Genomic DNA, 12,921 nt, shown 5'->3' on the forward strand with positions numbered 1-12,921 from the left:
GTAAACAAGTTATTTTTTTGAGTGGATCTTTCAAGAGTCGCTGAAATCCGGCAGTTTAGAGGGCAAGGCTAATTTCAGTTGATCAAATTTATTTCTGTCATTGGAATATAGAATTTAGCCCAAAGGCCAAGCGCTGGGACGTATGAGGTCATTCAGCGCTGAAAGGGAAATTGCCAGAAAGGTTTGGAAGGTGAAACAGGAGGAAAACCTCGCAGTTGCACTGTGAAACAACTGTTAGGAGAGGGTGGAAAGTCAGATGGAAGAAAGAGAATATGAACGGAGGTACTGTACAGTTAAAGGAATGCAAGAGGGTGCAGTTAGGGGCCAAAGGAACGCTGCAAAGAACCTAACGTAATGCCTACAGTGCACCACGGGAGTTGCACTGACGGCGCTACCCCACCTACGGGACAATGTTGTAGCTGAAATTGGGTCTTTACTGTGTGTGAATCGAATTGAATTGAATACAGAATTTAGGTCAAAGGCCAAGCACTGGGATCTATGAGGTCATTCAACGCTGAAACGGAAATTGACAGTGAAAAGGTTTAAAAATGTGTAACAGGAGGAAAACCTCGCAGTTGCACTATGAATAAACTGTTAGGAGAGGGTGGAAGGTAAATGGAAGAATGAGAATATGAAAGGAAGTACAGAAAAAGGAACGAAAGGGTTGCAGCTAGGAGCTGAAGGCACGCTGCAAAGAACCCTAGGTAATGCCTACAGTGCACCGCATGAGATGCAGTGACGGCACTACCCCTCTACGGAGCATTGTGTGTGTGTGTGTGTGTATGAGAGAGAGAGAGAGAGAGAGAGAGAGAGAGAGAGAGAGATCATAGCAGCTCCTCTGTTATTGCCTTATGTAATTTACCGGTTTTCTTAGCATTTGCTGCACGAACCCAGAGACGGAAATACGTGCTGCCCGAACTTTGATAAGGAAATACGTGCTGCACGAATCCACTGACGGAAATGCATGCTGCACGAACCCACAGACGGAAATGCATGCTGCACGAATCCACAGACGGAAACACGTGCTGCACGAACCTAGACGCGGAAAAAAGTACTGCACGAACCTACGGATGGAAATACGTGCTGCACAAACACACAGACGGAATACGTGCTGCACGAACCCAACAGACGGAAATACGTGCTTCACAAACCCACAGATGGAAATACGCGCTGCACGAACCCAACAGACGGAAATACTTGCTGCACTAACTCACAGACGGAAATGCGTGCTGCATGAACCAAGAGACGGAAAACGTACTGCACGAACTTAGATACGGAAATACGTGCTACATTATACATTTTAAGAACTTCAGGACATTCAACTTTGCCGTGAAAACCATCGGAGGCCCAGCGACGGTTTCCGAAGAATTTAACAAGGTCGTCTACTACTCCAGCGCTATACTGAAAAAGGTGGAAGCCTTTAACATTACAAAATAATGCCGTACCCTCTCTCTTCTAAAAGGAGATCCTGTCATCGAAAGGAAAGGGGCCATCTACTGTATAAGTACTTCTAGTATATACGTACTTCTAGTACGCATACAGCAGATGGGGATTTCTAGGTGGTAATAAGGTCATTACTCAGCTCCAGGATAACCTCGAGATAACCTCCTTCTTCTACGCTACTAGAAGCTCCTCGTATAAGCGACCTTAAACAAACTTTTTCAGTTCATGGGACGCAGATGGAACTAGCCTATTTGAAATGGTCCCACTGTGCCAAAACGCATACAAGCCGTACGAATGGAATTTAAAATTCAGGCCAAAGGTCAACCTCTGGGATCTTTGAGGTCATTCAGGGAAATCGAGTGTAAAAAATGTTTGAAAAGTTTAAAATGTGGAAAATTTCGCAGCTGCACCGTGAAATAACTGTTAGGAGACGGGCGAAGTAAGATGGAAGAAAGAGAATATGAATGGATGTGCAGTAAAAGGAATGAAAGGGATTGCAGCTATGGGCCGGAGGGACGTGGCAAAGAACCCCAAGTAAAGCCTACAGCACACCGCGTGAGGTGCACTGACGACACTACCCACCCCCTACAACGCGCATGCGCTTCGGTCAACTCTACCATTTCACTCTCACACGCTCTCGACCAATCACATAATTGATACATATATTAGTTGTAAAATGCACATGATCAAATATTTGTCAACCCGAATGGTACGATAAAATTATATTTGTTTTTGGTAAAGTTAACTTTGATTAAATTCTGACTGTAGTACTATTAAAAATGTAAAATATTGTATATTTTCTCTAATAAAAGATAAAAAAAAAAATTTTGAAGCATCAGTTTTCCGCCGAGATCTTTATTGAGTTTGGAAGAATCAGTAAAGCCACACTGTACCGGAAATATTACCACGGTAAATTGAGTCAAGCGAACAGCGAGAAATACCTGACCAGTAATTTACCCTGTTCTCATCAGTAACAACCTTGTTCTGCTCTTCAGCAAGCTGGGGAATTGTTAAACGATTTACCAGACATTGGTGAAATAAATGTGAATCATTTGTGAGTTTGTGTGTTTGTGTCTGAGTGAGTTTGTGCAGGAGTGCTGTGGTACGTGTGTGTTTGAATGTACGTAGATTTGGGTGTTAGCGTATGTGAATATTAGTCTACGAGTATTAGTGTAAGCAAATGTTATTTGGGATATAGCTGGTATATGAACGCGTGTTTTAGTTCCTGTCGTGTAGGTGGGTTTTTCCTTTGGGTTTTTGTTGTGAAGAGACGTGAATGCAGATATGGGCGTAGGTGTTATTTGCCTGTAGGCCTATTACATACTACCCACGCTTGGTGTCTACGCGTTTAATGTATTTTCCCAAATGCCGTTAGATTTGGATGTAAAGCATTTAACTCGTTAACCTCTGAAAGGTCAAAGGATTATTCAAAAGCTCTCTCTCTCTCTCTCTCTCTCTCTCTCTCTCTCTCTCTCTCTCTCTCTCTCTCTCTCTAGCCTAAATCACAGTTTCACTATCTCCCTCCCCTCCAGCTGTCCTCTCTCTCTCTCTCTCTATCTCTCTCTAATCACAATTCACATGCAAATCTTTTTCTCAACATATCAAGTCATTATCATCCCCTCTCCAGCAGCTCTCTCTCTCTCTCTCTCTCTCTCTCTCTCTCTCTCTCTCTCTCTCTCTCTCTCTCTCTCTCTCGAAATCACATTTTACATGTAAGACTTTTCTCAGTATGTCAAACTATCTCACGTATCTTCCTTCCACCTGCAGTCCTCTCTCTCTCTCTCTCTCACACACACACACACACACACACACACACACAACGACGATAAATTATTTAAACCGAGCACCCACACTAAGTGTAAAACCTTTCACTAGTAAAAAGGAACCCACTGTTTTGACGTTAAGACGAATGTCAAAGTTTAAACGAACACAAAAAATCGAGACCAACATTCAGAATAAGCTAAATTAACACTCGCGTTTCTTGTTAATTAAGGTCAAAGATTTTTTTTTTTTTTCGTACAGTGACAACCTTCCCTCCAGCAATGAATTTCTCTTTTTAATTTCCTCTGTCTCATTTCAGTAAATTACCCCGCCTTACCAGGAAAGTGGATAGTCTACAGTTGTACTACCTGAGATGTTATGTCATATGAAGACAATTAAAATCACTACCAAGAGTTATGCATTCAGATTTCTGCAATAAGTAAGACAATACTTTATTTTAAAAAAATGGAAATATAATACCTTTACACATTATTCGAATGCTAACAAAGTTCTCTTCAGTAATCATTTCTTGAGTAAAAATTTCTGTGTTTATTTTTTTGTTTCATTTATCTTGGGTCTATAATCTCAATCACATTCAAAAGCCAGAGGTCTGTACCATACTTGAAACGCTTCTTACATGGCCCATTATCATTAATATTAATGTTAAAGATACAATATTTCGTTCACGGATTTTTAAAAAGGAATATTTCTCGCCACTTCGATTACTGAAGTGAGTATCCTTGCGAATATTATTGCTGCACTGTCACGTATTGACTTAAATCTTGCTGGGTACGATAACTTTCATATTAAAGGAAGCATACCTAGGTGACATATAGGCCTAAAAGTATGATAACTTAAATATCAAAGGAAGCATTCCTGACACATAGGCCTAAGAGTACGGTAACTTACACATCAGTGGAAGCATACCTGACACGTAGGCCTAAGCGTACAATAACTTTCATACCAAAAGGAAGCGTATCTAACTGACACGTAGGCCTAAGAGTACGTTAACTTTCATATCACAGGAAGCATACCTAACAGATACATAGGCCTAGGAAAAAGGAAGCATACTTAACTGACACGTAGGCCTATCTTGGAACCCTGCTAAACATTAACCACTTCCATCATTTTTCCCATTACCATGTCATTAACTTTGTCTCCCTGTTCATGAATACAGCTTCCATAAACAGAATGAATAATTATTAACGCCAAGTTTGTCCGAAGTATGTTACTAACGCTTTCTGGGTCATGTGAAGACGAGGCCATTGTGCCCTCCATTAACGTGGATGACCAAACACACAAAAATACCCAATTCCCGACACCGAAAACGCACAGATAACTATACCTTCAAATCCTGCACACTTTACGATAATCCTGGGATGAAATGATGCACTCAATGTGATAAAAACAAGTAGAAATTCGAAAAGAACTGAGGAGCAATCGTGGCCTACTTGGTTGCTTCCTCCTCGTCTACTTCTTCTTCTTCCCGCTCTGCAGTACTTGATGTCCGTGAATTTACAACTTTAAACTAGAACAATGGCCGCTGAATCATTACCGTTTTCCTTTTCGTCATTTTAGCCATGCAAGCTAAAATCTCAGGGAAGCTGGACCAAGTTGGGAACCTGGTAATATTCCAATTCCCAAACCGTCAGCTGCTCGACTAACACACCGCCTCCCACCTGTGATGCATCCATGATGTGTTGTGACAACACCTGTCGTAATGGATGTTAGTTTTCCGATTACTAGTTTAATAATGTAAATTACTATTTCTAGACCGTTGGAATTTGATTTTGAATGAGAGGGTAAGGCTAGAGAGCGGGATGGGAATGGATTCTATTCGAAATAAAAGACAATCATGTTTTTCCCGTCAATTTCTATTCGTGGCTTAACCTTCGACTTCCCTATAGGCTCTTTGCTCCGTACTTGAATAAGGAGACCCCCATATTCTGTCATAATGGCGAAAAGCTACTTGATTACCGATTGAATAGTTCTCCTCACGTTAACCACCTCTTCGTTCTAGGACTTGTAAAACTACATACATTTTCGGATTTGTACATACACACACACACATACCTTGGTCTGCACTAATAAAGCAAATTAGTTACAGCTAGTTATATTAACGTAAGCCACCCCAATGCTCCTACTAAAACAAGTTCAGGTCCAAAGCAGTTTGCCACATTCACTTTTCGTAACCCCTATATTTTCTCCACTCCTCCGTAAGCTCTTCATAAATTAGCGCTTAATATATGTAAGACATGTAAAATAAGTAACAATCCCTTGCAAGATATATTTTTCGCAAGATTCCTGAGAGGCAAATTGAGCATTCACGGGTAAAAACAAACTGCTGAATGTAGACCTATGCTATGCACCTACTGTAAGTTCTCTTCTTTCCTGGTAGTTGGAGTTTTCTGGGTGGTCGGCAATAAAGTTACAGGAAAAAAGTCACAAATCTTGGCTAGGAAAAAAGTCACGAAAAAAGTGACATTAATTTTTGGTGGCCGGTAATAAAACCACTTGGGAAAAATTCAAAGTTTTTCATGGTATTTGCAGTCTCTTGTTTATGTTTATACGGAAATCGCCAAGGTGCTTGTAATAATCACCCAACAAAGGTGGATACACGACGGGTTTAAAAAAATTCCCCAACGGGCTTGTAGTAAACATGCCGGCAAAGGCGGTATACATACCGGGTTAAAACGGAAAGATTATTGTGACTTTTTCTCCTGTGACTTTTTTCTGTGACTTTTACCTGGTTCGTTTTCTTTTATAGCCTTTTACTTGAGTTCTCGATTGGAACTTTCTAGACAGAATCAACTTTTAGTTCTAAAACTCAAACCAAGGCTATAATTTTAATAGTACAAGCACCCAAACACCTCTTTTATTTTTATCACGTCAGTTACGAGGCACTGGAAGTGTACAGTAGACTTAATTATTTACCAAAAAAATGCCATTGTCCTTCCCGTAAGGACCAATACTCAAACGCTTTATAAAAGCTAAAAAACTTTGAAATGTTAACCACAGCCTTTGATTTGGCAGAGTTTATCAGGATTGCCAAGTATTTAAATCACTCATTTATATTGAGAATGACACTTCATAGATAAACCGTTTAGATAACAGTATATAAACATAATATGACATTAAAGTAGACTGCATCCTGACAAGACGGTTCGCGAGAAGTGCTGTATTTGAATAGTATCGAACCTTTTCAAGACATTCCCTTAGATCAAGCCTTGCAATTATCTCTTAGCTTTCTTCACGAATTGAGTTGAATTGAATTGAACATAGGATTTAGGCCAAAGGCCAAGCACGGGGAACAATGAGGTCATTCAGCGCTGAAACGGAAATTGACAGTAAAAATTTGAAAGGCGAAGCAGGAGGAAAACCTTGCAGTTGCACTATGAGTCAGTTGATAGGAGAGAGTGGAAAGTAGGTACAGTGAAAGTAACGAAAGGGGTTGCAGCCAGGGGCCGAAGGAACGCTGTATTGAGATCAATATCTTCGCTAATTTTGAAGAACACATATATTATTGCATTATCTATCATCAGTCACTTCCCAGTCGTAAAGGTCTGATTCTGCAGTCCGTCACGACAATACTCAATTTGTTATCAACTAGATGGATATATATATATATATATATATATATATATATATATATATATATATATATATATATATATATATATATATATATACTGTATATGTGTGTGTGTATGAATTAGAAACTTGGTCATGATACTTGTACAGTGAATGCTTGGTGTTGATTTAACAGCTGAGTAATCAAGTCATACATTTCAAGTGTTAATGAAACACACACACACATGCACACACGTACACACACTAGAAGGCAGAAATGAAATTTTAATAACTGGAAGAGAAAACGCGAGGGAAATACGAAACTTTTAACTTAGAACACTGTCCACCAAGCCGAGAGCGTCGGCCTAGGTGATCGAGGGTCCTTGGTTGTTGGCTTGTCAGCGCTTGGTCTCTGGCGTCCTTAGGTTGGTGCAGTGAACTCGACCAGCCAACTAGTCGACGGAGTAGGTTCGTTTACTTTAGCCATTTGAAAGTTTGTGCCCGAAGTGCGTACTCGCGTTGTTACAGTGGCTTAATTTTTTTTATTATTATTATTATTCGTTTGGTAATTGTGAGGGAGATAGTTGGTTTTGCTGGCTTGTCATCGGTTTGACAGAAGCATTTTCCATTCAAAAGGATTTCAAGGTAAGTAATGGGATTATTTTAACTTGGCGTTGTTTTTTGGTAATGACTTCTGTAGCCTCGAGTGTCAAGGAATTAAACTGTAGCTAGAGTGTAATTAAACTAAACTTTGCTTTTTGTGCCTCATTTATTGACTGTAAGCTTCTCTCAACCTTTTATACGCATTTTGACCTTGAATGTTACTAACGAAATTTGTTTTTCCAGACTTGGTTTGACATCTGCAGCGTTGTACGTATTTGCCGAATTTCCATCTTAACCAGTGTGTTCTTGAGTTTTGAAGCCTTCTGTAACGGTAAAGTGAAACTAGTTGTTTAAGCATTTTGATAGTTTGCATTTAACCTAGTAAAGCTTTTTAAACAGTACAGTTCTGTTGCACTATAGAATTGCAAATATCTTTAGTTATTTAAGTGTTAGGCTTCCATTAACGTGGTTCAAGACTGCTGTTTTATTTAATTTTGAACTAAGTTGGTTTAACTTTTTTTTTAATAGGCCGTCAAGTATGCTGCTTTGAGACTTTAAGATTTTCTTATGCATTCGAATAAGCTAGGTTAAGACTTCGGTTTTCCCATAGTGTCTGGCAAATTGGTTAAAGACTTCGGGTTTCTCAAGCTTTCAAATCAGCTGGTTTGACTTTCGGTTTTCCGAAGCTCTGAAATAAGCTGGTTTTGACTTTGGTTTTCTTGGGCTTTCACCTAAGGTGGTTTTGACTTTGGTTTTCTTGGGCTTTTTCTTGGGCTTTCACCTAAGGTGGTTGACCTAAGGTGGTTTTGACTTTGGTTTTCTTGGGCTTTCACCTAAGGTGGTTTTGACTTTGGTTTTCTTGGGCTTTCACCTAAGGTGGTTTTGACTTTGGTTTTCTTGGGCTTTCACCTAAGGTGGTTTTGACTTTGGTTTTCTTGGGCTTTCACCTAAGGTGGTTTTGACTTCGGTTTTCTTGGGCTTTCACCTAAGGTGGTTTTGACTACGGTTTTCTTGGGCTTTCCAGACCTTTCCAAATAAGGTGTATTCTGTTTTCTGCTTTCAAATAAGCTGGTTTTGACTTTGGTTTTGGGCTTTCACCTAAGGTTTTTGACATCAGTTTTCTTGGCAAGGTGGTTTGATTGGTTTGATTTTTTGACAGGCTTTGTAATCTGGTTTTTGACTTCAGTTTTTCTTAGGCCTTTTTTCCTGGGCTTTCACTTAGGTGGTTTCAAGTAAGGTTGTTTTGACTCTCCAGTTTTCTTGGGCTTTCAAATAAGCTTTTTGACTTTTTTCTTGGGCCACCTAAGGTGGTTTTGAGATTTTTGCTAAGTGGTTTTGAGGTCCATGAGGTTTTCCTGGTTGTTTTTTTCTTGGAACCTAAGGTGGTTTTGACTTGGTTTTTGGTTTTCTGTTTCCAAAGGCTTCTTGGGTGGTTTTGACTTTGGTTTTCTTGGGCTTTCACCTAAGGTGGTTTTGACTTTGGTTTTCTTGGGCTAAAATGGTTTTCATTTGGTTTTTTTTTTCACCTCCACCTCTTATAAGGTGCCTTTGACTTTTGGTTTTCTTGGGCTGGTGGTTTTGACTTTGGTTTTCTTTGTTTCACTTAAGGTGGTTTTGAACTTCTTATGGTGGTTTTGACTTTGGTTTTCTTGACCTGCCATAAAAGTTCTTGGTTTCTTGGGCTTAACCTTTTTTTTTTTTTTTTTCTTGGGCTAAAGTTTTACTAATTTGGTTTTAATTTAGTTTTACCTAAGGTGGTTTGACTTTGGTTTTCTTGGGCTTTCACCTAAGGTGGTTTTTGACTTTTAATTTTTACTAATTTTTGACTTTTGGTTTTAAGGCTTTTGACTTTGGTTTTCTTGGGACTTTTCACCTAAGGTGGTTTTGACATTAATATTCACCTAAGGTGGTTTTGACATTATTTTTACTTTTAGTTTTCCTGTAAGGTTTTGACTTATTTTAATTTTGAAGGTTTAGTTTTTTTCTTGGGCTTTCATAAGGTTAATTTTGGTTTTCAGGCTTTCACCTAAGGTGGTTTTGACTTTGGTTTTCTTGGGCTTTCACCTGGTGGTTTTGACTTTTAAGGCTTTCATATTAATTTTGACGTTTAGTTTTTTAAGGTGTATTAATTTTTTACTGGTTAGTTTTAAGATTGGTTTGATATTAATTTTTTGAAGTCGGTTTTCGGTTTAGGCTTTTAAATAAGCTTATTACCCTTAAGATTTTTTTGCTATAGGTCCATGAGGCCTGGTTAAGTTTTAAAGGCTATTAACTTTTGGCTTTTTTTTTACTGTTTAGTTTTAACTTCTTATGGTATATTAATTTTTTACTGTTTAGTTTTAAGGAGTATATTAATTTTACTTTTTACTATTTAGTTTTAAGGAGTATATTAATTTTTACTGTTTAGTTTTTTAAAGTATATTAATTTTTACTGTTTAGTTTTAAGGAGTTAATTAATTTTTTTACTGTTTTTAGCTTTTAAGGCTTATATTAATTTTTACTGTTTAGCTTTAATTTTGAAGGTTTAGTTTTAAGGCTTATATTAATTTTTTACTGTTTAGTTTTAAGGAGTATATTAATTTTTTACTGTTTAGTTTTAAGGAGTATATTAATTTTTTACTGTTTAGTTTTAAGGCGTATATTAATTTTTTACTGTTTAGTTTTAAGGCTTAAAATTTAATTAATAAATATTCATAAATTTAAAAGTTCCGGGGCAACGATTAGTATATAGGTGTTCAAGTTTGTGTTAATGTAGCTAACTAGTTTTTTTAGCATATGCGAGCATTAGTGTATAATTAAAGCTATAATTTTTATTCGTTCATATCTAAGTCACGAGGGAAGTAGCCATTATTTCATAGAACTGGGTTAACCTTTCAAATTTGGATCCTCATACTTTCATTAACGTTTGACAAAGTCCAGGGCAACAGTTAAGATTTAGATTTCAATTTGTGGCAATGTAGCCGCTTAGTGTTTTAAGTATTTGGAGTATAAAAGTTTAATGCATTAAGGTATAATCTGTTCACATAAGCCACGAGGGAAGCAGCTAGTTGAATTTCATAAGCTTGGTTAACTTTTCAAATTCTAGACTACTCAGATTCATCCTCAAATTTCATGTAACTTTCAACTTTGACAAGTCTTTCGGCTATAATACAGATTTTTCTAAAATAGCTTTCTTTTAAAGAACCTAACTGCACCCAATCTCATGCAGGTGGACGCTGGAAGTTTTTGAAAGCTGGCCTGCAGAGTATTCAATGCAGTAAGCTGTATCTGAAGTTTCTTTAGTGATGTGAGAAGATAGTTTTACACAAGCGGACTGAACTCCAATCACGAAGGTGCTTATCGACTGTTGATGCGTTTTAAGATTTATATTAAACAGCATGTTAGTCTGAAGTTATGTAACCCGACGTAAGAGTTAATATTAAAAAGCATGTTATTCCCAAGTTTTCATATACCCAGACTTTTATTTAGCAAAAATTTGTGTACTGTTTTATACCTGTTGTGGGCTCAATACTGGTTTGTTTTTCTCATGTTAAAGTTCCAGATGGATTAAATGAAAGGTACTGGAAAATCAATGTATTAAAGTCCTTATCTTGGCGCAATGTTACAGAAACTAAACTTCTTGTTATCCACATAATTGAACAGTTGGAGTGGTTGAAAAACGAATCAACCTGGCTATATCGAAGTGTGAGTGGTGGAAACATTCTGTAATGAATAAAAAACCAGGGTCTAAAGACTCCTTGTTTGACATCTGGCTGAAATATTTATTTTATCAGATTTAGCAGAAGCTTCACATGTCAGCACTTGAAACGCTATATTCAAATGCGTGGAGTTTGTCAGACCTTAAGGACTGTGTAAATTTGAATAAATTATCCGAAAGCTCTTGAACTCTTTAAATTTAGAGACCTGCTGGCAATCATTAGGCTTTGTGAATTAGTTTTTCTTGATCGAAGGCGCAATGGTTTCCCGAGCACTGAAGTTTGGTCTATGTACTGCAAAATGTGCAGAAAATTCAAAACTAGTGACCTTAATCTTATTTTGGTTTAATAGTGTCCCGATTTATCAAGTAATTTGAACATTGCCTTAATAGGAGCTACTTGAAGTGCTAACGGGTATTGGACTTCATAATAGGGCATGAATGGGAGATAGTATATGTACTCTAGAATTACTAGTTGAAAGTAAAAGTTCACTGATCTTTTAAGTTTTGGGAGTTGAAGATTTTTATGGAATAAAGTACAGATATCTACGTATTCGCCATTGAGAAATCTTCAAGAGGAATTTGGTTTGATAACTTGTTAGTGAGCTTGGGAGAAATTATTAGATAAGATTAAGTTAGTGTCATGGTTGAAGTATACACTTGACATGAACTGCCGAAATTCGGCTACTTAATTGAACACGGGACAGCTGGAAGGTAGATTTGATCTCTGGTTAAGGGTAAGACGGAAGCTGGATCAGGTGCCTTAGCTGAGGGTGGATATGTAGGAATGAATGAACTCTTATCAAGAGTATGTAGCTGACATCTCGAATAAATAAAATCATGTGTAATGGTGACGACTTAACTAGGAGTGCTCGTGATTGGTAATCAAGGTAGAAAGCAGTGTGCACGCTTTGAGGTTAGTCTAGGTTGAGGGATGGCTTGAGTGATAGCCAGGCGGTAATTAATAACCGATGGTTGGCCAAGTGTTGACCAAGCAGTAACATGGCTGACTAGTGGGCGAGAGAATGGTACTAGTGGGAGATCAGTTAATTTCGACCACGAGAAAACTACCAGATGTTTTTTATAGAAAGTCAGTCGGATGCATTGCTATTGTAGGCCTAATGCTAGGTAGATTAGAGCTTGAGATCGGTTAAGCACGGTTTACACGCTACGATAAATTGTAGCGATTTATTGTAATGAAAAGGTTACAATTTGTCGTTACGTGTAAACAGGAGAACTCTACAATAAATCGCTACGATCTCCTGTTTACACTTAACGACAAATTGTAACAACCTTTTCATTACAATAAATCGCTACAATTTAACGTAACGTGTAAACCGTGCTTTAAATTTATGCTGAAGTGGTAAAGCAAATCGACAACTTCGTTAGACGGGGTGCTCTTCTAAGTAGTAGTGGGCCTCTGAACTGCTGTAATTTGATGAAATGCCACATTATTTCAAAAGACTGCGAAGTGAATGTTTTGATTTCAGAGACGTCTAGGTAACACGGTGCACAGAAACTTGAGATTGTGTGAGTTTTGAACGCTGGACTATTTGGTTTAAGAAAACAGTTTCAATAAGAGCATTAGATATAATAGTCACACAAAACACGCGATATGTTAAATCGTTTACAGAACCTCAGCTCAATGGATTAGCATAGCCATTATGAAATTAAAGAAATTGACGGTGTTCAAGGAAATGTTAACTCAGTATAAAGCCCACCAGTCTCCGAGAGCCTTCAATATGCAGAGGGAGGGGGAGGGAGTCTGCATAATAGAAATTCGCAGAATGTTTCACGGAGCTAATAAACGCTTCCTCTGAGCCAGCAGGAATAATAAAGAGAATACACAA

At 38.0% G+C, this 12,921-nt stretch overlaps 1 long non-coding RNA gene across 1 annotated transcript; it reads left to right on the forward strand.

Annotated features, from left to right (window-relative positions):
- The first annotated feature begins 7,238 nt into the window (after positions 1-7,238).
- On the forward strand, positions 7,239-10,826 carry LOC136841574 (uncharacterized). Its single transcript, XR_010854007.1, has 3 exons — positions 7,239-7,419; positions 7,621-7,708; positions 10,586-10,826. It is a non-coding gene; the product is annotated as an uncharacterized lncRNA (long non-coding RNA).
- The last annotated feature ends 2,095 nt before the right edge of the window (positions 10,827-12,921 follow it).

This window comes from Macrobrachium rosenbergii, chromosome 1, assembly GCF_040412425.1.
Source record: "Macrobrachium rosenbergii isolate ZJJX-2024 chromosome 1, ASM4041242v1, whole genome shotgun sequence".
Lineage (NCBI taxonomy): Eukaryota > Metazoa > Arthropoda > Malacostraca > Decapoda > Palaemonidae > Macrobrachium > Macrobrachium rosenbergii.